The 19,786-nt window shown below is 46.8% G+C and overlaps 1 long non-coding RNA gene across 1 annotated transcript; it reads left to right on the plus strand.

Moving 5' to 3' along the window:
- Positions 1-2,732: 2,732 nt before the first annotated feature.
- On the plus strand, positions 2,733-19,554 carry LOC128324842 (uncharacterized). Its single transcript, XR_008307128.1, has 5 exons — positions 2,733-2,844; positions 5,383-5,488; positions 15,933-16,006; positions 19,108-19,196; positions 19,520-19,554. It is a non-coding gene; the product is annotated as an uncharacterized LOC128324842 (long non-coding RNA).
- The last annotated feature ends 232 nt before the right edge of the window (positions 19,555-19,786 follow it).

Here is a 19,786-nt window from a genome sequence, read left to right on the forward strand (position 1 = left end):
GTCGTGCCTGATCCATGCCTGCAGTGCTTCTCTCTGGCCACCTCTCTGAGCACTGTCCCACCCCGCTTTCTCCGATCCTAGAAAGCAATTGCCTGGCAACAGGGGTTCTGCCATACCACATCCCAAGCTTGTCAGCCTGTCAAATGGCAGAGTCACAGAAGGGCACATCCTCTTCTCACTCTGTCCATTGCTCACCCCTCCGGGCAATCAGGAAAGAAAGAGGATGGGATGGCAAGACAGGAACAACGTTCTTAGCTCTCCAAAAATGAAGCAACCAAGATGTTTGTTCACAAGCACACGCAATCCAAATGGCAACATAAGCAGGGCACCCCAGTAGAGCATTAGGACTGCAACATATGGGAGGGCAGGGATAACCAGGTTCAGGTTTAAAAGCCAGCCCCCGGCAGGATTTCTTGAAAAGCTAAAGTCTATTTTTTGTACAATTATGTTGGGGAGAAGGCAGCTCTTTCCCCTTTGGGGTACCTGTACAGTCCATGGGCTTACTTACAGAAGGACCAGGCAGCAGGAACAGCACTTCCTCAGTGAAAGGAGCGATTCCTCATATGTGCTGATGATGGATGCTGTTCCTCTGCAGACCACTCACTCATGAGAGTGTGAGGCCATGGGGTGAGAGTGTAAGGCCCTTTCACAACACATAAGAAAAACTGTCTGTGGTCACAAGGGTGCCGGGCAAAATCTCTAATAATGTGTGATGACAATACCCCTTCTCCCATGGATGGCTCTCTCCTGAGAGTGTCAGGCCATGGGAGCCAGATGGCAGATGCTACCCAGCCTGATTGCTCTTTATAAGCAAACCATGGGGATGGGTACCCCAGCAACAGCTCCCCCTGTCTTGGCAACTGCCTTGAAGAAGCTGTCAAAGCATGCCCTCTGCCTGCGCATCTGCCCATTTGAACATGTCCACCCTTGATTTTGCCCACAATGGTGACCCCACTCTCCTGGGGTTGCTGGAAATCAGGGTTCCACTTTCCCGAATTTCCCTGCAGCAGCAGATCTGCATTCAGCAGAACACATGTACAAATCTGGGAATGTTGAATGAGAGAGAAGATCTGTTCCTGCTATCAGTGTTTCCCCTGTCTGCCTACCCAGCTGTAACCAGACACATGGAGCGTCAAAATCCCCACTGGGTGTGTGAAAGGCTTCCCTTGGGACGAGGGAATAACTGTGCAAAAGTTCTATCAAATAACCAGGGAGAGCGGTGGGGAGGGCACGCAAGCAGGGGGCCCTTTGTTGGGTTAGCTTAACTCATGAGCACGCAGTCCAGTGGAAGACCACAGGTTTTAATGAGCCTAAAGACCTACCCAGTAGAATGGCTCTCTCAGAGTGCTAGTCTACTGGTGGCAAACCTCTACGGGGCAGGAGTGTGGAGTTTGGTCTCCACTGATTGCTTTGTTTGACTGACCCCTCACAAGAGCATCCTTGGTCACAGAAGGCCAGACCCGAGGATCCTTTCTTCTCCCTCATATACATATCCCCTCCTAGGAAGTCATCATGTGCCCTTCCAGTTCCTGAGTAACAGGAAAACAGTGCTTCCTGAGTAACAGGAAAACAGAGAGAACCTCTCCCCCCTCCAGAAATTGTGCTTGTGTGGGACAGGTTTGTTGTGCGGCTCTTAAGAGGGTGGCAGTGCTATTGCTGTCAGAAGAAGGGCTTGCATGGCATGGGATTTAAATGTCCTTTCCCTGCTGAGGGTGATCAGAGCATTCTGAAAAGGCACAGTCATGCTCGGCACACCCCCTTGAAAATCGTGACCAATGGCTGCCGCCCTAGAGATGTGCTGATGCCTTGCCCACAGTCTGGCAATACGAGCACTACGGAGCTTGCTGGGATGCAACCTAGGAGGGGCTCTAGAGCGCCCTAGGAGGGGCTAAGAGATGGAGGGGCTCCCCTGCCCTGAAAACGGAGGTTGCACGAACGCCTGTGATGCATTTCACAATTAGAAAAATTAACTGTGGGTTCAGCGACCTCCAGTTCCATGTTCTGTGCAAATGCAGCCAATATGTAATCACCTGGAGGTTTCCTCTTTGACACTGGCTGACATCCAGACTAGCACTGTACTAGTACAACAAACAAAGATGGCATACACAAGAAGGCTGCATCGCTGAATAAATATTCAAAGCTGCAAATCAATTGCAGTCGCAGTTCGTTTGCACAAGGTTAGCAGATAGCTTTGTATCATTCCCTGCAATGTCTATGAAGTAAGGAAGAGGGTTCACAGCAGAAGGTACACCACATCATTGCAACAGTAGTCTACAATGCAAGCTCGCAACTTAACAGAACTAGCTAACACAACATCCTGGCATTAGAGCAACATGTTTACACTTGGATGGCATTCGTCTGGGTATCAGTCACTGAATATAGTAAGAGTACTTGATAAACTTATAGGAAATGTGGTCAATATTATCAGTATAAAATGTAAATTCCCAAATAATAAAATATGCAGAATACCAAGGGCATGAGCGGAACTGGGGGGTGCAGCCAGGGCACGTGCCCTAGGTGCCACTGAGGAGGGGGTGCCACACCAGTTCCTGCCACCCCCACCCCTTTGCCCACCTGCCCAGCCCCAGGGCCCCTCAGCCACTTGCCATCCTGCTTGCCTTGCCCTCCGGCTCTGGCCTAGGATCGGAGAGGCCTGCAAACTGCAGAGAGCTCTTCTCTCCCTGCCTCTCAGCTGATCGGCGGGTGGGCGGGGCTTCCAGAGAGGCCTCCGAGTAGGCCTCCCTGAAGCCTGAACTTGGCAGGCCCCAAGCAAGCCAGGAAGGAAGCAGGAAGAGTCTCTGCAGCAGACTCTCTGCCCAGACCATCCAGCCCAGCTTTTGCAAGGTAGACTGTGAATTCCTTTTTGTGGTTACCCCCCACACCACCCCGGGTATATAGGGATCTGCTTGCCATAGGGCTTTGATATGGGGGGGGGAGAGACTGAGAAGTCTCTGAATATTTAATTTAAAACAGATTGGAAAATTTCTGGCTTTAAATTTCTGGCTTCTTACTATCTAAAAAAGCCTATAAGTGGCTTGTTTCATGGCAGAAAATTGCAAAAACTTCTGGAACAAACAATATTATATCCATTCATTCATGTATAAATGCACTTATGTTCAAGTTGTTTTGCAACCCAGAAGGTCTGAGTGAGAACTGTGAAGCATGTCTTGTGCTTTTATTTTATTTTATTTTTCTTGTGTGTGAACTGCTCTCCAATAACTTGCAGGGACTTCAGGGCAAATCTGGCCAACATGTGAATGCAGCACCTCCATCCCAGAGGAGATGTGTGTTAAAGGGCTTTAAAAGCCTCGTGTGAAAAATCTCCTGCAATCAAACTTGACTGAATTTGTTCAGAATTCTGAGAAAACACACATAGGCTCACCCTGCATGGTTGAAAGTCTCCTTTGCTAATCTGCAGTGAGGGGGCCATTTTAATAAGTAGTGTTTCTAGTGTGTTCTAGGCCTTAAAAGTCGCACAGATATATAGTACTCAATGTATATCCTCTCTAATAAAACGCTTGGTGTCCGTCCGTGGACGGGCACCAAGCGTGTGTTCGTGCCTCCCTGCCCTGTTCTGCGCCTGCGCAAAGCGCAGGCGCAGAACAGGGCAAGGGAGACATGAGGGCCGGCACCCGGTGGCCATCTTGGGCGGCCAGAAGCGGCCGCCCCGAAGAAGCCGGGAATGCGGGGAAGGAGGAGACTGGCCGAGGCGGCGGCAAAGCCGCCGCCTCGGCCAGAGGACGCAGCGCGGCCAAGGCGGCGGTGGAGCCGCGCCGCCGAAGCCGGGCGGGGGGAGGAGGTGACGGGGTAAGCCGGCCGAGGTGGCGGCAGAGCCGCCGCCGAGGCCTGGCACCGCCGCCGCAGCCAGGCGGCTGCGAGTCCTTGGGGCCCTTGCCCGTCCGGGGAGACCGGCCGGGAATGTGAGGCGGGGGCGGACCGGACCGGCAGCGGCGCCCCCAGAGTCTGCCCGGCCACCACCACCGCCACCGCCCACTCTCCCGCCCTCCCAGCTGCCCAAATACTCCTTCCCCGCTCCCCCCCCGCAAATGATTAAGGGCCAAAACGGCCCAGAAGAATGCCTCCGCGGCCGCCGCCATGGCCGCCAACCGCCCTCCCAGCTGGCCGAGACTTCCTTACCCAGAGCAGCCCGCGACAGTCGGGCGATCAAAAATCCATTTTTTGCGAAGAAGAGAGGAGCTCCGGAACAGAGCTCCTCTCTGTGCTAAGCCAATGCCCAAACTGCTGCTATGGATGCAAAGGACGCCTATTTTTAAAAAGTGTGAGATGAGACAGAGAAAATGCCACTTGGAATCCTCTCATAACTCCTGACTGTTGTTCTAAGTCTTTTACAGAGATGGCTCATGTTTTCAGGTTTCGATCAACAGCTATGTCTAGATGGTACAGTGTTCCTTTTAACCGGAATTTCTAGATATTGTTGACTACAAGTCCCATCATTCCTGTTTGGACAGGGGCGTAATTTCAGTGCTTGCCCTAGGCGCTATTTTCCCTAGATACGCCACTGACCAAGGGCTGTGCACAAGTTACCATCACCACAGAGATGCTGCCTAAAAGAACCTCCATGTGTAGAGTTCCATCTGTACACAAAAGAAGAAATCCTGTTGAGATTGGAGTCTCCATGCCATGTGCCACAAGTCACCAGGATCTCATGTGAAATTTGTACCCCAGTGTCACTTTCCCTCAGGGCTGTATAGCACCAGTATAGGAACTTCCCATGCAATCAGCCCATCCTGTTTCCTGGGTCAACACTGCAGTATGGGAGTGGGCCATGCATAAGAATCAACTAAGCCACACAAATAACTGTGTATCCACTGGCCAGCATTATTCAAGTAGGCTCTCAATGAGAACTTGTATTCATATACTATGTAACTCTAAGTATATTAATTGCACTGACCTGTGGCTTTTAATGCACACAGTAATTCATGTGCTATGTCAAACATGTGCCTGTTTCTCCCAGCAATCTTAATCTCTGTGTGTACATTTTCCCTCAAGATGAATTCCGCTAATGCTTGTCCTATATCTGCAGGGGAAGGCGCGGGGGTGGGGGACCTCTCAGTAACGCATGGCTTGCTGATTCAGTGACCTTGCCTATATTATCCAGTTCTGCAAATTTAATTTCAAGTCTAGTCCAGTGATAATTTCTGTTTTATCTGGTTAACTTTTTCTTCCCAGTGTGACCAATTATGAGCTCAGACGTTCATGGGATCAGGTATCTTTTTGATAATGGATCTAATACACAATCAGATGAAATGATTCATCAGCTCTGGCTCAATGTGGTTGTGACAATGTGCTTAAATCAACATTTTATGGATAATGTAAAATGTCCTGACATTACAGAGAGGTGCTTTTGCTTTTGTTTGGTAGCAGTGGAACTGAAAAATTTGCTAGGAAGACATTCAAATCAGCAAAAGAAAATCCTCTGGGACAACCCTGACCAGAAGCCAGGAAGAATGCCAGGATCGCTCCACAGGTAAGAGCTGAAATAAGGTGGAAGTGTATGAGAGTTGTTGGCTTTTATAAATAGAACCATTTACGTACTGTGAACAAACACCATAATCAATAACCTTTAAGCCTCTCAAAGCTGCACTGGCCTGCAGAAGGCCCTAGAAAACTTGGGGCACGCCCAGCTAAAGTTAAGGATTTTTGAGTCCCATAGATTTCATTTGGAGAGAGTTCAGCAGTTACTGAACTTTCCTCTTGAAATAAATGAAGGGTAGAGTGCCTAAATAAAAATATTCTGTTTGTCTTTTTTATGGTGGTGGTGGTGTATGAGAGTTTTTAATGTTTAACTGATTTTAAGGTTTTTAATTGGATTTTTAAAAATGTTTTATTGTATTTTAAGTTTTGTAAACTGCCATGGGATGCCTTATGAAAGGCAGCATAAAAATGGAACAATAACTAAACAAACAAACAAATAAACTTGTTCCAGCTCAGGTCCTCCCTCCCCCACCATGTGACCAGGGACATTGTTGTTCTCTGGGGGTAAGAGAAGAGAGAGAGAGACAGGGTGGGGAACTGCCACCATCCAGCACCTGTGTCCCAGTGGAGGTGGCCCCTCCCTCCTGCAACTGCCACCACAGAATGACCCTAACAACCATCTTGCTCTAAGGGAAGGAGAGAAAATAGAAATGATTCGAAAGAGCTCAGCATGTAAAGATCTAAACTTTGTGTTGCTTGATGTGCATGGTTCCTAACTGAAGTTGTTCTGTAAACTGCTTTGGGAGGGGTGTCGGGAGCCCCCAGTGTCCCAAGGAGGGTGAGGACACACCTGGCCCCAAGGGCGAGCAAGAAGAACTGGCAATTAGGCCCCTGGTGACCACTTTGGTTACCAAGAAACATCATGAAGAAGCTTTTCTGTGGCTTCCTCCTGTCTCTGGTAGTCTTATCTGGCCAGGCTAAGGGTCCCCTCCTCAACTGCTTTGCATTGTGTGCCTATTAAGCTATCCAAGCAGCCTAAGAATATTTGCTTCCTGAAGTGTGAAACTCCGTCTGTGAGAGAGAGAAAATCTAAAGTGGGAGAAAAGTTACAGAGGAACTTAAAATGCTGTGTGTAGTCTAGTGGAAAGAAACACCTATGCAGCAATATTTTAAAATAAAATTATTTTTGATTAGACTAGGGCTATGGAGTGCATCTCATGCACTTTTCTAGGGAGCCAGCAAAACCATAAGCTCAAAAGAAAAGGCTTTTGAAAGTTAATACCCTCAGCTCGGCATGCCTATAGTTTGGTTTTCTTAATAATTGCCTGGGGAAATGTTCATAGTTAATTGAGAGTTGGGGTCCCCAAAACAGCATAATTTGAAACTTAAATCCTTTACATTGGCTTCTAACTCCCACTTTTTGCTGCTTAATCTTTGAACCTCAGGAGCTACCATATAGTGAGTCAAACCATTGGTCCATCTAGCCCAGTATTACCTACACTGACTGCCAGAAGCACTCCAGGGTTTCAGACAGGGGTTTTTCCCAGCCTGACACAGATGCCAGGGACTGAGGCTGGGACTTTCTGCATGCAAAGCAGGTGCATTTTCCATGAGCTACAGCCTCATCCCTATCTGTGTCACTAAATCAGGCCACAGTACATGGTTAATGGATTGTGTTCAGCTTGGTGGGCAGCAACTTGTGAAGATTTGCCTCATGTCACTATTCCAGTGCAAGGCATGTATCACGGTAGGAACAATGGACACAATCAGACATTATGCACATGATCAGGCACAATGCACATGATCAGACAGTTCTACAGATCCTGTCCCACTGACACCTGTTATGTGCCTGGCCACAAAAAGCTGTAAGGCAGCTTGCAAGTGAAAATGAAATATATGTAAATGGCAAAGAGCTCCACCAGTGATATTTATCTTTATATAGAATGCCAACTAGATTTCACTGGTGCAAGTCCTGGAGCAGGAATAGTGTAAGTGGGACAGCCGAAGTGCTTCACATGACATGCATAAGCAGCAAGCAATAGGCGTGTGCACGAACCTAAAATTGCAGTTCGGTTGAATTCAGACCAAATTTGAACTGAACCATCTCTCTCTGAACTGGTTCAGACAAACCGACCTGCCAGTCCGATCCGTTTGACCGAACTGGTTCAGCGGTTTGAAGGGCTACACTTGTAAAGGGAATCCAGTGAGGATCCCCCCTTACAAGCAAAGGGGTAGGGGAATCCTCTGATCGGTAGCCAGGGGCGCTGCGGTGAAAGAAGTGGTTTAAAGTGCTTACCGGCACCATTTGATTGGCCGCCATTCATCCACGGAGGTCAGAACTGTGCCTCCACTATGCAGGCTGTTTGCTGAAGGGGGATCACTTCACGCTTGGGCAGCACAAGGGGGGCAGCCACCTTGGGCCAGTAAGCACTCTAAACTACTTCTTTCACCACCAACTCCCACTGCCCCTTTGATGCCAAGCTGGTCCACCTGAACCGGGCTTGGTTCAGTTTGATAGCAGACTGAACCACCTCTGGTTTGGTTCATGATCGAGCCACTGAACTGGCCCAGTTCAATATGAACTGGTTCTGCATCGAATAGTTTGTGTACACACCAAATCCACTCTGTGGATTTGCAGCAAGATATAACTTGAAACTCTGTAGTAGGCATACCTATATGGTTAAACTTTTTTAAAACATTTTTTGAACATTTAGGCTGCCAACTCTGACTGAAGCTATTCTAGGGCACTTCCCAGACTAGCTGCTTATCATAAAATGCCTCCGTTTGGGCAAGTCGCATTCAAAACATAAACAGTAGGGGGAGCAATCTCACAGTAACTAACAACCCAAAAAACCAGCAACCTTTTCATGCTGGATATACGACGTCCTAGCTCTATATCGCAGCGATTAAATTTGAAAGAAGGCATTGGAAATGTGAACGGTACCCTGCTGTCCGCATAGGGATTGCAGTGTCACGATGCAGGAAGTGTGGAAGCACACTTCTGAGATACGTCCTGACCCTGTTGTAGGGTCTAGTCTGGAAAGCACCTTTGAGATTTTTGCCTCCAATATTTTTCACAATATTGCATAAATTCATAAGCCATTAAAGTTTCCAATATTTCTTTCAGCTGCCACCTAGAGATTGATACCGATTCCTGGAGATTCCAGGCCATCCTGGAGGGTTGGCAACCCTCCTTCTCCTCCTCATCTACTGAGTGACTTTTTACCAATAGATGTAAAGTTGCAATCTATTGGAATAGTAGAGGTGGTGGTGGTGGAGAGTTAGGGCAAGTAGCTGGACTGCAACCCTATGCAAACTATCTTGGGAACAGGTCCCATTGAACACTTCCCCGCCCCAGTGGTTTGTGTGTTGTAGTTAGGGAGTCTTCTTGGTCAGAATAGGAGAGAAATCAAACCCTGAATATTTATTGGTAGCATTGATCTTGTGCTACTGAGAACTCAAACCATCTGAAAAACGAAGCCTCTTTTACTTGGTTATCTCAGTAGGGATTTAGAGTTACCTCCAGGCTGCATGTTTTGAGAATATTGGCCTTAGGCTTTCTTTTGTGGGGAGGGACAACAGAGAGAATCATTTGAACAAGCTCTTTCTGGAAAGTACTAGCTGTTCCTTGACAACCACCTTGTATTCTCTTCAATAATACCAGTGAGTGAAACAAACGGAAGAGTGCAGAAAGCAAAATACTTTTGCTTATAAATAAAGGTGAGAGTAGCATGAGAGAATAAAGGTGAGAGTAGCATGAGGGAAAGCACAGTGACAACTCCTGTACAATTAATGTCCTTGTGAGGAGGGCACCAGATGCCCCTTAGAAGGTAGCCTTGATATTCCCTAATATTTCATCAAACCTGTTGCACAAGCAGACTGCTTATTATGCCTGCCTCAGATCAGGGATGGGCAGATCCTTATTATTTTTTTCATTTCAGGATTCCATTTATTTTTATTATTTCAAACGTCAGTTTAGTTATTGGTTTATTTAAAAGCTGATTGGTTTCAGATGAATCCCCTGCATTTTCCTTATCCCTATTTATTTTTGTAAGAGCAACAAGAAATTACTGTGTAACACAACAGAGTGAAGGGCTTTCTCTCTCTTTTTAAAACTTTCCTCAAAGTAGAAAAGGAGTCTCAGAGCACTCCCACTGCAGCTGCCATGTTTTTCCCACAATGCCCCAGTTGACACAACATCTGAGCCACTGTGGGGGAAATACAGTGGCCACCAGGAAGCAGCTGTTGGAAGTAGCTCTGATGCTGCTTTTCAACTCTGATTTTATTTTATTTTTTAAATCCCCATAATTGCAAAGCAAGAGGGGTAACGGATGAACTAAATGACTCATATGCCATTCATTCAGGCCCCAATAGGCTCTTGTTTACTAACAAATGAAAGTTAAACTTAGTGGCTAAATTGATGCACAGTCTAATAGGGGCTGATGCAAAGCTGCAAGATAAATCCCAAAACTTTAAAACCCTGATATCAGCAGAAGCAGCATTACTATATTTGTCCCCATTGTTGCGGATAAATGAAGCAACACTGCTGTCAAAGATGCCGAGTTTTAAAAACATCAGGACTAATCTTGCAGCTTCACAGCAGCCCTGCACAAAGCCTTATGGTTCCATTAGACCGTAGGGATGTGCGAAATGGCTTGAGATCAAGCTGGTTCACTATCAAGCTGGTCTGGCTTGAGGGCTCACCCTCGAGCTGGACTGGGCCCAGTTCGGCTGGACCTCGAGCTGAATGCTCCTGGCCAGCTTGGGGCCAGTTTGGAGGTTCTAAACCTTTAAATAATAATAATAATAACTCCCCACTGGGGGTGCTGGCTGGAATGCTCCCTGGCCATTTGCTTGGCCTGGGTCATGACCCAGCCACACAAATGGCCTGGGAGCATGTACAGCCTCCAAAATAACCAGCGCCACTGGGAAAAGGACCAGAACAGCCTGAAAATGGGCTGAAATGGCCCTTGCAGGACCAGGGGAGGCCAGCGAGGGGAGATGGAGACTAAGGAGACCCCGCTGTGGCCGTGCCAGAAGTGAGGCTACTGGACCCATGGCAATGAGTAAAAATTAAAAATAAAAATATTTTTTCTTTAAAGGCAGCATTTTCAGTCTTCAGGCACTTTGTACTGCACCCTGTGCTGCATCTTCTCTACAGGCTCAAATTTGAATTAATTTGAGTCTGGATTCCAGGTGGTTTGGAGTCCAGCTGGAAATGGGGAGTGGACTCATCAAATCTGGATGCAAAATCTGGGAATGCCAGAGTTCCTGCACAACATACAGCCCAAGGCTATCTATGCAATTTTCCTCCGAAGTATGTCCTACTAAACTCAGTGTAACTATGAATTCAAAGTATTTATGTATAGGATTGCAGCCTTAACCACTGTTATTAAAAAATGCAAATTGGATATACATGCCATTTTGTGAAAAGAACAATTATTATACCATTTGTGCATGAACCCACAAACTACAAATTTTTCTAAACAAGCTGTAAGCTGTTGGTTAGAGCCTCTAGCTTTTAACAAGACAATAATAACTTAACCATATGCTTGTCTATAAATGCCTACAATCTGGTAAATAATGAGCCTTAAAGACTGCAATTTTCAACTTAAACAGCCAATTGCTATGCCTGTGAGAAGGTATTTATATTTTATTGTCTCTGTTTTTCCACACAATATGATTTCTTGTAAGTACAATTATTAAAAAAAAAAGAAGAATTTCAAGTGACACCAACAGCCACTTTTATTAAACCAATAAAAGCTAGGAAATTTATAGCAAAGCATGAAAATCTAGACTGGCATTCCAGCACTGACAAACACCTTAATGCTGTTTTTCCTCATCTTCCAACAAAGGAGTAAGATAAAGTTGGAATATTTGATATCAGACCACATTTTCAACTTCCACTGTGAAGAAAAAAGAGAAGATGTGCAGTTTTGGTCAATCAAATTCTAAAAACCATAGTGAAATAACTCATGTCTTTGGTGAATTCACTACATGTTCCTGATGAATGTGCAAGAAAAAAAGTGCTGGTTCGGAGAACACTATCCAATACTCCACCTGCCATATGATTAAAAGCAAGGGCACATACATCCCACTCCTCCACCTGATTCTCTGTTCTGCTCTACATATTCATGTGGGAGTGGAATAACTGGACCTCTCCTAATCATGAGGTTTAAATACTAATTTAGACTTAGGGTTAATAGTGGACATTTCCCCCATCACATAATTATGCACAGCAGAAATCTACAGAAATCTCACAACCTACATAAAATCTGAGGAGCGATCCTGGCAATCCTCAGCCAGGTAGCCCAGGTTTTTTTTACCTAGGCTAAGAATGAGATAGAACTGCTCAGTAGGGATGTGCACAAATAATTTTTTTTATTTGATTTGTGCCCAAAATAAATCACCCCTGATTTGTTTTGTATCCAAATCTACCCCCTCCAAATCACCCCAGATTCTATTTGTATTTGCTTTGATTCGATTTGGATTCGGGCCATTTAACAAGGTCGTAGGGGCATCAAATTTGGGTGGTGGGTAGGTCCCCATGGGTGCCACCTACCCAAATTTCAAGGCAGTGGGACACTTGGTTGATTTTTAATTATTTGTTTTTATTTTTTACTGATTTTGAACATTTCCGCCATAGGAAACAATGCAGATTTGAACTTGCCATATCCTAACCCTAACATGCATCCCCAGCTTTCATTTTTTAAAAAGCTAAGCTCTAGCCCTTGTAGAAGTAGAGTTATGGAGCAAAATGTGCAATCACTATTTTTCAAGTGTTTGGATTCTCTGGTGCATAATAACTTTTCCTCATAATGAATCCCTGTGAGGATTCATTGCACACCTTCATTTCTTCTGTTCATTTTGACTATCAACTGCCATGTGCCAACTACACCCCCCACCTGAAAGGCAGTGGGGTACTCAATTTAATTTTTAGGAATATTGAAATGTTTAGATTCTTTGGTGTCTAATAACTTTTCCTCATAATGAATCTCTATGGGGATTCATTTATATGACTTCGTTTCTTCTGTTCATTTTGACTATCATTGGACAGTGCCAACTGTCTCCTGCCATGTCAACTACACACACATCCCCACACACTACACACATACACTGGGGTACTCAGTTTATTTTTTAGGTTGTCCTCATTGTGCACGGGGCATTCTGGAGAGATCCCCAGGGCCGGGAGGATTCTCCTCGTGTGTTGCCATGGTACGGAGCTGCGGCACGGCAATACAAATAGATGAGGTTAGCTGAATGCTTGCTCTGCTAACCTCATCTAAGGGGTGGACTGATTAAGCAGGTCACCCGCTTTCTAGAAACTGGCTGATCGTGAGAATCGCCTCATAGAATGCTGAAATGTGGAGGAAATCCCCACTGCGCAAGTCTTCCGAGGAAGCTGCAGTGTACGGGAAGTAAGGGGAGTGATTTTTGCTTCTCTCCCTTCCCTGGAAAAGCCCTGTTTGTGCGTAGCCCTCACAGACATATTCCCAGATGGAAAGGGGGCTTTTGCAGGCACCAAACGTGGCTTCCCCTTCTGGAGGTGCTGCAGCTATGGGAGAGCTACAAGACCAGCTCTCCTCTCCTGGACCCAACAGAGGGTGCCCAGCAGTGCCAGAAATGCTCCCCTAGACTCAGGCCCTTGCCACTCAGGATGGCCAAGTCACTAACAGGCAGCAGATCACCTTGTGGCAGGTTCAAGCCTGAGACACACACACACAACGCACCATGCAGAAGATGGGGAAATCTTCCCCAGTCGAATTTCTATATGACAGGTATCTTCTAAAGGCATAGGAGCAGGAGCAGGTAGAGAGTTGGCAACCCTGCCGGCCAGTGCCACTTCTCAGAGGCATCTGGGGGACCGCTGTGTGACACAGGATTCTGGACTCGATGGGCCTTGGGCCTGATCCTTGAGGGCTGTTCTTATGTTCTTATTGTTTTTTAAAATTAAAAGTAGGATTCAAATGAAATGAAATGTTGAGGGGGGTGGAATGGGTGGAGGATAGAAACCCCAAGTGGGAATTGCAAGTTATGGAGGATTGCCTTGTGGTAGCTGGTCTTGTAGTAAGCATGACTTGTCCCCCTAGCTAAGCAGGGTCTGCCCTGGTTGCATATGAATGGGAGACTAGAAGTGTGGGCACTGAAAGATATTCCCCTCAGGGGATGGAGCTGTTCTGGGAAGAGCAGAAGGTTTCAAGTTCCCTCCCTGGCTTCTCCAAGATAGGGATGAGAGAGATTCCTGCCTGCAACCTTGGAGAAGCCGCTGCCAGTCTGTGAAGACAATACTGAGCTAGATAGACCAATGGTTTGACTCAGTATATGGCAGCTTCCTGTGTTCCTCTTTACCTGGAATTGCCCCTTCTTGATGTGGCCGGGTTCCTCTGCTTTGAAGAAAAGGTCAACAAAACTGATGTGAAGCCATTTTTAGTCTAAAGAGATGGGAAACTGCTCCACTAGCTTAAGATCTGCACGTCAGGTTTCCTCTAAAAGCATAGGAGCAGGAGCAGGTAAAGAGTTGGCAACTCTGCCTGCTGGTGCCTCATGACTACCACTGGGTCTGGGAGTCCCACCATCCTTGTATACATTCAAATATGGCAGTTGCGGGGGGGGGGGGGTCCCAGGCCGGGAGTGTTTACCTGGTTGCCATGGTGCCGAGGTTCCAACAGAACCTGATGAGGCTGGAGGTTCTACTGCTGCCTTCAGACTCTCTGGACTCGACAGTTGGCAGGTGGGCTTTCTGGTCTCTCCTGCTACTCACAGCAAAGTTTGTCCAATTTTGGCCATGAGGGGGCGCGGAACATGGCCTCAGGCAAGGAGTTCAGAGTGCGTGTCCACTGCCCTGCCACAAATAGGTTTAATGGGGGGGAAAGACCACCAGGGGTTGGAACTGGGTCAAGGTAGATTTGGGTCAAAGTTTCCTCAGAGAGCGCTGCCTTCTGTATGATCCGCACCGCACATTAAGGTCATCTGAGGAGGACCGTCTCCAGTTATCACCGGTACCTCTGGTGGCGACTCAAAGGCGGGCCTTCTCTGTAGCCACTCCTGGGCTGTGGAATGCGCTCCCTGCAGAAATCCGTAATTTGAACTATTTATTGTCCTTCAGGAGAGCCCTTAAAACTTATCTGTTTGGCCTGGCCTTCCAGGTTTTTTAAATTGTTGTAAGGGTTTTTTAATGTACTGGGTTTTTTTTTAGTGTTTTTAAATTGTTTTTTAACTGATTGTTTTATGGTATTTTAAATTTTTTGTTTTTATTGTTGACTGATTTTAACTGTTTTTGTTTTGCTTGTAAACCGCCCTGAGCCAAATTAGGAATGGCAGTATAAAAAATTCAATAAATAAAATTCAATAAAAATAAAAAGGTGGAGACATTTAGGAAGGTGACCTTGTTTTGGAAGGCTTCTTCCTCTGTAGCTTGCAAAAACTTAACTTTGACTGAGATAATATGAGTTCTATTGTTTGTAAGCCTCTTTGATATTTCTATATTAAAAATAGGATATAAAAGAAATGAAAGGGGGGATGGAGGGAGGATAGAAATGGCCAGTTCTTCCAAGTGGGAGTTGCCGGTCTGTGGAGGATGGGGATTTCTCCCTCTTGATGTGGCCTGGCTTCTCTGCTCTGACCAAAATCTTGACCAGATTGAGCAGGTGAAGCCATTCCTAGCCATAAGAGATGGGAAACTCTTCACCAGCTTGAGAACTGCATGCCAGGATTCTGCTGATGTCACAGGAGCAGGATTAGTTAGAGAGTTGACAATCCTGCCTGCTGGGGCCCCATGCCCACCACTGGGCCCTGGGAGTCCTGCTAACTGAGCCAAGAAACACCTTTCAAAGTGGTGACACTTCTATTTAGCAGGGGAAGAGCAACTGGCCCTATCAAGCCCCAGCACAGCATCCCTCCAGTGGTTGTTGCTGGCATCCGCTTTATGTTTCTTTTTAGATTGTGAGCCCTTTGGGGACAGGGGACCACCTTAATCATGAATTATTTATTTATTTTTCTATGTAAACAGCATTGAGAACTTTGGTTGGAGAGTGGTATATAAATATCCATAGTAGCAGAAGTACTTGTTTAGATTCAAAAAATGGCAGTTGCTGTGCTGCATCCCAGGGCTGGGTGTGTTTACCTGGTCGCCATGGTGCTGGGGTTCCGATGAATCGTGATGGAGCTGGAGGTTCCGCTGCTGCCCTTGAACCCTGTGGACTCTACTGGTGACAGGAGGTCTTTGTGGTCTCTCCTGCTGCTCACGCCAAATTTTGTCCATATTGGGCCATGAGGGAGCACTGAACATGGCCCCCAGCAAGGAGTTCAGAGTGAGGGTTCACCACCCTGCCCCAACTAGGTTCAATGAGGGGGAAAGACCACCAAAGTTCTCAAAGCGGTTTGGGTCACGGTGAGAAATCTAGGATGGGAGTCCCCACCAGCTGCCTAGGAAGGTCCCAGGTGGGTATGAACTGGCCCAGCCCATCTTCACTCCTGCTCTCCTCTCTCCTTGACAGGACATGGGAAAAGGATGCCCCTTACTCTGCAGCGTGGTCAGCCTTGATGAGGAAACTCCTGTGGCTCCTGTCAGGTACGTTCTCCTGCTCCTCCTGAGTTATCCAGGCCCATTGTTGATTTATGGCACCATGGATTTTAATACAACTTCTGACCCTCTCAAGAAACAAGGCCCTTGCCAGGGTATCATTGTTGGAGATCCAGCTCCAGATGGCATCAATCTTTGGCAACAGTAACCCTGATGACCACTACAGGTCTCTCTCTGGCCAATACACAGGCAGAAGTTAGATGTAGGTCTTTTCCTATCAGCATGTACTTCTGAATAGAGCAGATTAGTTTAACCTTACATGAGTCTCTCCCAACATTCCTAAGCCCAACCCCCAAAGTGGTCCCTGTTTGCCAGGAGCACCCAGTCTAAGTTCTGAATATTGGAAAGCCGGAAAGACAGAAAGGAATGACAGCAAGGATAAGCATAGGGAGTTCCAAAGGAGAGGAGCTGATCAGTCTGAGCTACCTGGGCTGTGGGGGAGGACCCAGGGATTAAGGCACTGGAGGCGAGGGAGGGTTCTCATGCATATTTCACTCCCTAGGGTTTCAAATGAGGCTGAGTGGGATGGGGAGATTGGTCCCCTAGTCTGTTCTGTGAGGACTGGGTGGCTGGGAGGCTCCATGGGCTGGTATGCCTGGCCCACCATTTGTCAGTCCCTGGGTTCCAGGTGAGCCCTGCCGCCACCCAGAACGTGACACTGGAGCCAGCGGGTGGGTAGCTGCTTCTTCAGGACTGGATCCCATGGTGCCTCCTTCTGTGGTAGCAGGAGAAAGAGAGCATCTGGGATGGGGAGCAGTGGAAGCCCCTCTCGGGGGCAGAGGAGGGGGTGGTGGCAGCTCCTGGCAACATGTGATGCCGAGTCAGACCATTGCTCTACTCTGTTTACGGTGGTCTACTCTGACCGGCAGCCGCTCTCCAAGTCCCAACCAAGGAAGCTGAGATGTTTTAGAGATTTTAGTAGTAGGCAGTATATGAATTCAATAAATAAGTAAGTAAATAAGTAAAGAAAGAAAGAAAGACCCTTAATGTTGTGGGGAGGGGGAGAGTTATTCCCTTCACGCCCTGCCATGAGGCATCCGGCTGTCCACTGTTGGAAACTGGGTACTCCAGGTTCCTTTGATACACTCATGCACGGGTGTCTTTTGTCTTTTTATTCCTCTCAGTGACTTCCAGCCGCAGGAGACTTTTGAGCAGTGCTCCATGACCAAAACCAGCAAATGGTCACTGGTAAGGGATGAAAATCCAGTCTGTACATGGCAGAACTGGGAGTGGGCAGGAGAGACCCCATCTGAAGCTAGAATAGAGGGAGTATGGGAGAGACCCAGTCTCAGCAGGTTGAAGGGATATTTTGAGAACTTGTACTGAAAAGCCATATGTATAGATATTTGCAGTGGTAGGAGCAGTGATTTTGGTGAGTGGGATGAGTGACAATCAGGGCTCAACTACCAGTTAATCATGCAAAGGTGGAAGGTCCTCCCTATGGAGGAAGCAGCATGGGAACTTTTGGGATGGGAAGTGCTGAGAGGGAAGAGGTATGTGTCTACCTGTCTTCCACCGCTTGCTTCTTCATTCCACTTTTCTTCCGCAAACCGCTTCCTTCCACCAGGGTTCCAGACTTCTATTTTGTTCCGAACTACCAAGCACAAAACACTTCCAGGAAGGGAGCAGTCTGGAGGGGAACTAGAGTGGGAAAGTGTTCTTTGCTAACGATTGTGCACTCCTTCCCCTCTGCCACTTCTCAGCTCCACTTAACCCCCTTTCTGGCTTTGCTTAGCATGTAGTTGATCCCCAGAAGGGCCCTCAAAACATGTTTCTGCATCAAGTGGCCAGTAGCTCTTCCCAGCAAAGAGAAGGACTTAGCTAGACTTTTCTTATTTAAAAGCACCATCCTTGACTGAAACCACAGTGTCCCATACAGCAGGAGGACTGACTCTTATTTGGCATCCTGGAACTCCAAATGTTGTCTAATACCTATGATCTCACCCAACTCCCCAGGAATGGGGGGAAAGCTGGTTTCTGAGGTTACGTAGATTTTTGGGTTTGGTTCCTCTCTGAGCCTAGTTACACGTTGATAGACACATGCATTTATTTTCTGAATGAATGAAAAGTTTCCACTTTTGGAAACTTTTGTTGAAAAGCAGTATATAAATATTAGTTGTTGTTGTTGAAATGGATACTAGTCATATTTGTTTCCATTTGCTCTATCACAATAGCATCAATGAAATAAATGGCCATGAAAGTATGTTCGTATTAGGGGTTCCATTCACTGACATTTGTTTTAGGAATGGCTTCTTGTGATGTACCTGGGGTCCCACTCAAGGCCAGTAGATCTCTACCGGAGACCTAAGGTGCAGCCATCTCTTTCCAAAAGCCATTGTCCTCCATTCTGTGACCCATGACCTTCTGCCATTGCAGTGCCTTGGTTTTAAAGAAAGGTCCTGTGCCATGGTGGCCATCTTGGAAGCGAACATGCAGCAAGATGGTGGCACATGGTGGGTCACGTGATTGAGTGAGATGGCCATGGGGGGCCCCTACACCCTGGAGCTTCCCTCCATACGTGGCAGTTCAGGAAGGAAGCACTCTTTTTGTTGTGGGGAAAGAGAAACAAAAGCCAATACGAGTAAAAATAGACTTATCATGAAAGTAGGCCCTCATTATGACAATGAACGAAAAGGTATAGGGAATAAAGAAATATATATCTAAATTAAACAAAAATCAGCTAAATGAAAAGAAAAAAATGAAGAAAAAAAATTAAAAATCAAGTTTAAATAATTTTTGTAAGACCCCAAATAGTAGCTTAAATGCATCATCAACAAAAAGCATTATGGGAACAGGAAGTGTCCTTTTTAATCAGCAATGCAGCTGCAGAGGCCCATTTCTGTGTGGGAGCATGGTGCGCAGTGCCCCCCCCCGAACATTTCCGCCCAGGGTGATTTGCCTCTGAAGTGGCCACGTTCCTTTTCCAAAGTCTCCCTCCCAACACTGTTTTAAGGTACAAAGAAGCCACTTCCTGCTTGACGCACATCAACAGGACCCCTTGAAGGAGGTTTGAAGTTTGGCCCCCAGATGCCCTGGAAAGATCAAATGGGCACCAGAGCACCCATTCTTCTCTTCTCTCTCATTCACAGAAGTCATTCACGGACAGATCCAGGATTCAGAGTGTCAACAGTGGGAACGAGAACCTGGATGAAGAAGGTGCCACCAGTTCCCCGAGGAGGTAGAGTTTCTTCTTGAAATTTTGTGTAGGGAAGTTTTTCTGTCCCCCTGCCAGCCTGGATCTGGAATGGATCCAGTGCAGCTGACTGGCAAGAGGTGCAGGACAGACAAAAGCAACATCTTCATACATTTTGTAGAACAATTCACTTCTACAAGATGTGGTGGTGATGTCCACTAGCTTTAAGGTCACAAAGGATAGCTTCCTGGAGGCATCCGGCTGTCCCCGATTTGAAGCAGATTGCTGGGCTAGATGCATCTTTGGTCTGATCCAGCAAGGCTCTTCTGAGGTACTCAAGCTATTGTATTTCTTGTTTCTTACTGCAGTGTCTTTGCAGCTGAAGATGATGGGTGGTTTCTGGAGACCATTGCCACCGAATGGTCTTGTGAGGTAAGGTCAAGATTCTAGTCACTTACGTGGATGGGGTGGTTGAGGGGTAAGGGGAAATTGCATCTCCACCTGCAGTAGACAAAAGGTGGGATGGATCCAGAAAGGGAACCGAGACCCTAATACGGGTTAGGTGATGAGAAGGTGTTTTTGGCATGGATCCTCAATGTCTCCTGACTGAAGAGGCATTTCTGTAGAGACAATAA

This window comes from Hemicordylus capensis, chromosome 4 (genome assembly GCF_027244095.1).
Source record: "Hemicordylus capensis ecotype Gifberg chromosome 4, rHemCap1.1.pri, whole genome shotgun sequence".
NCBI lineage: Eukaryota > Metazoa > Chordata > Lepidosauria > Squamata > Cordylidae > Hemicordylus > Hemicordylus capensis.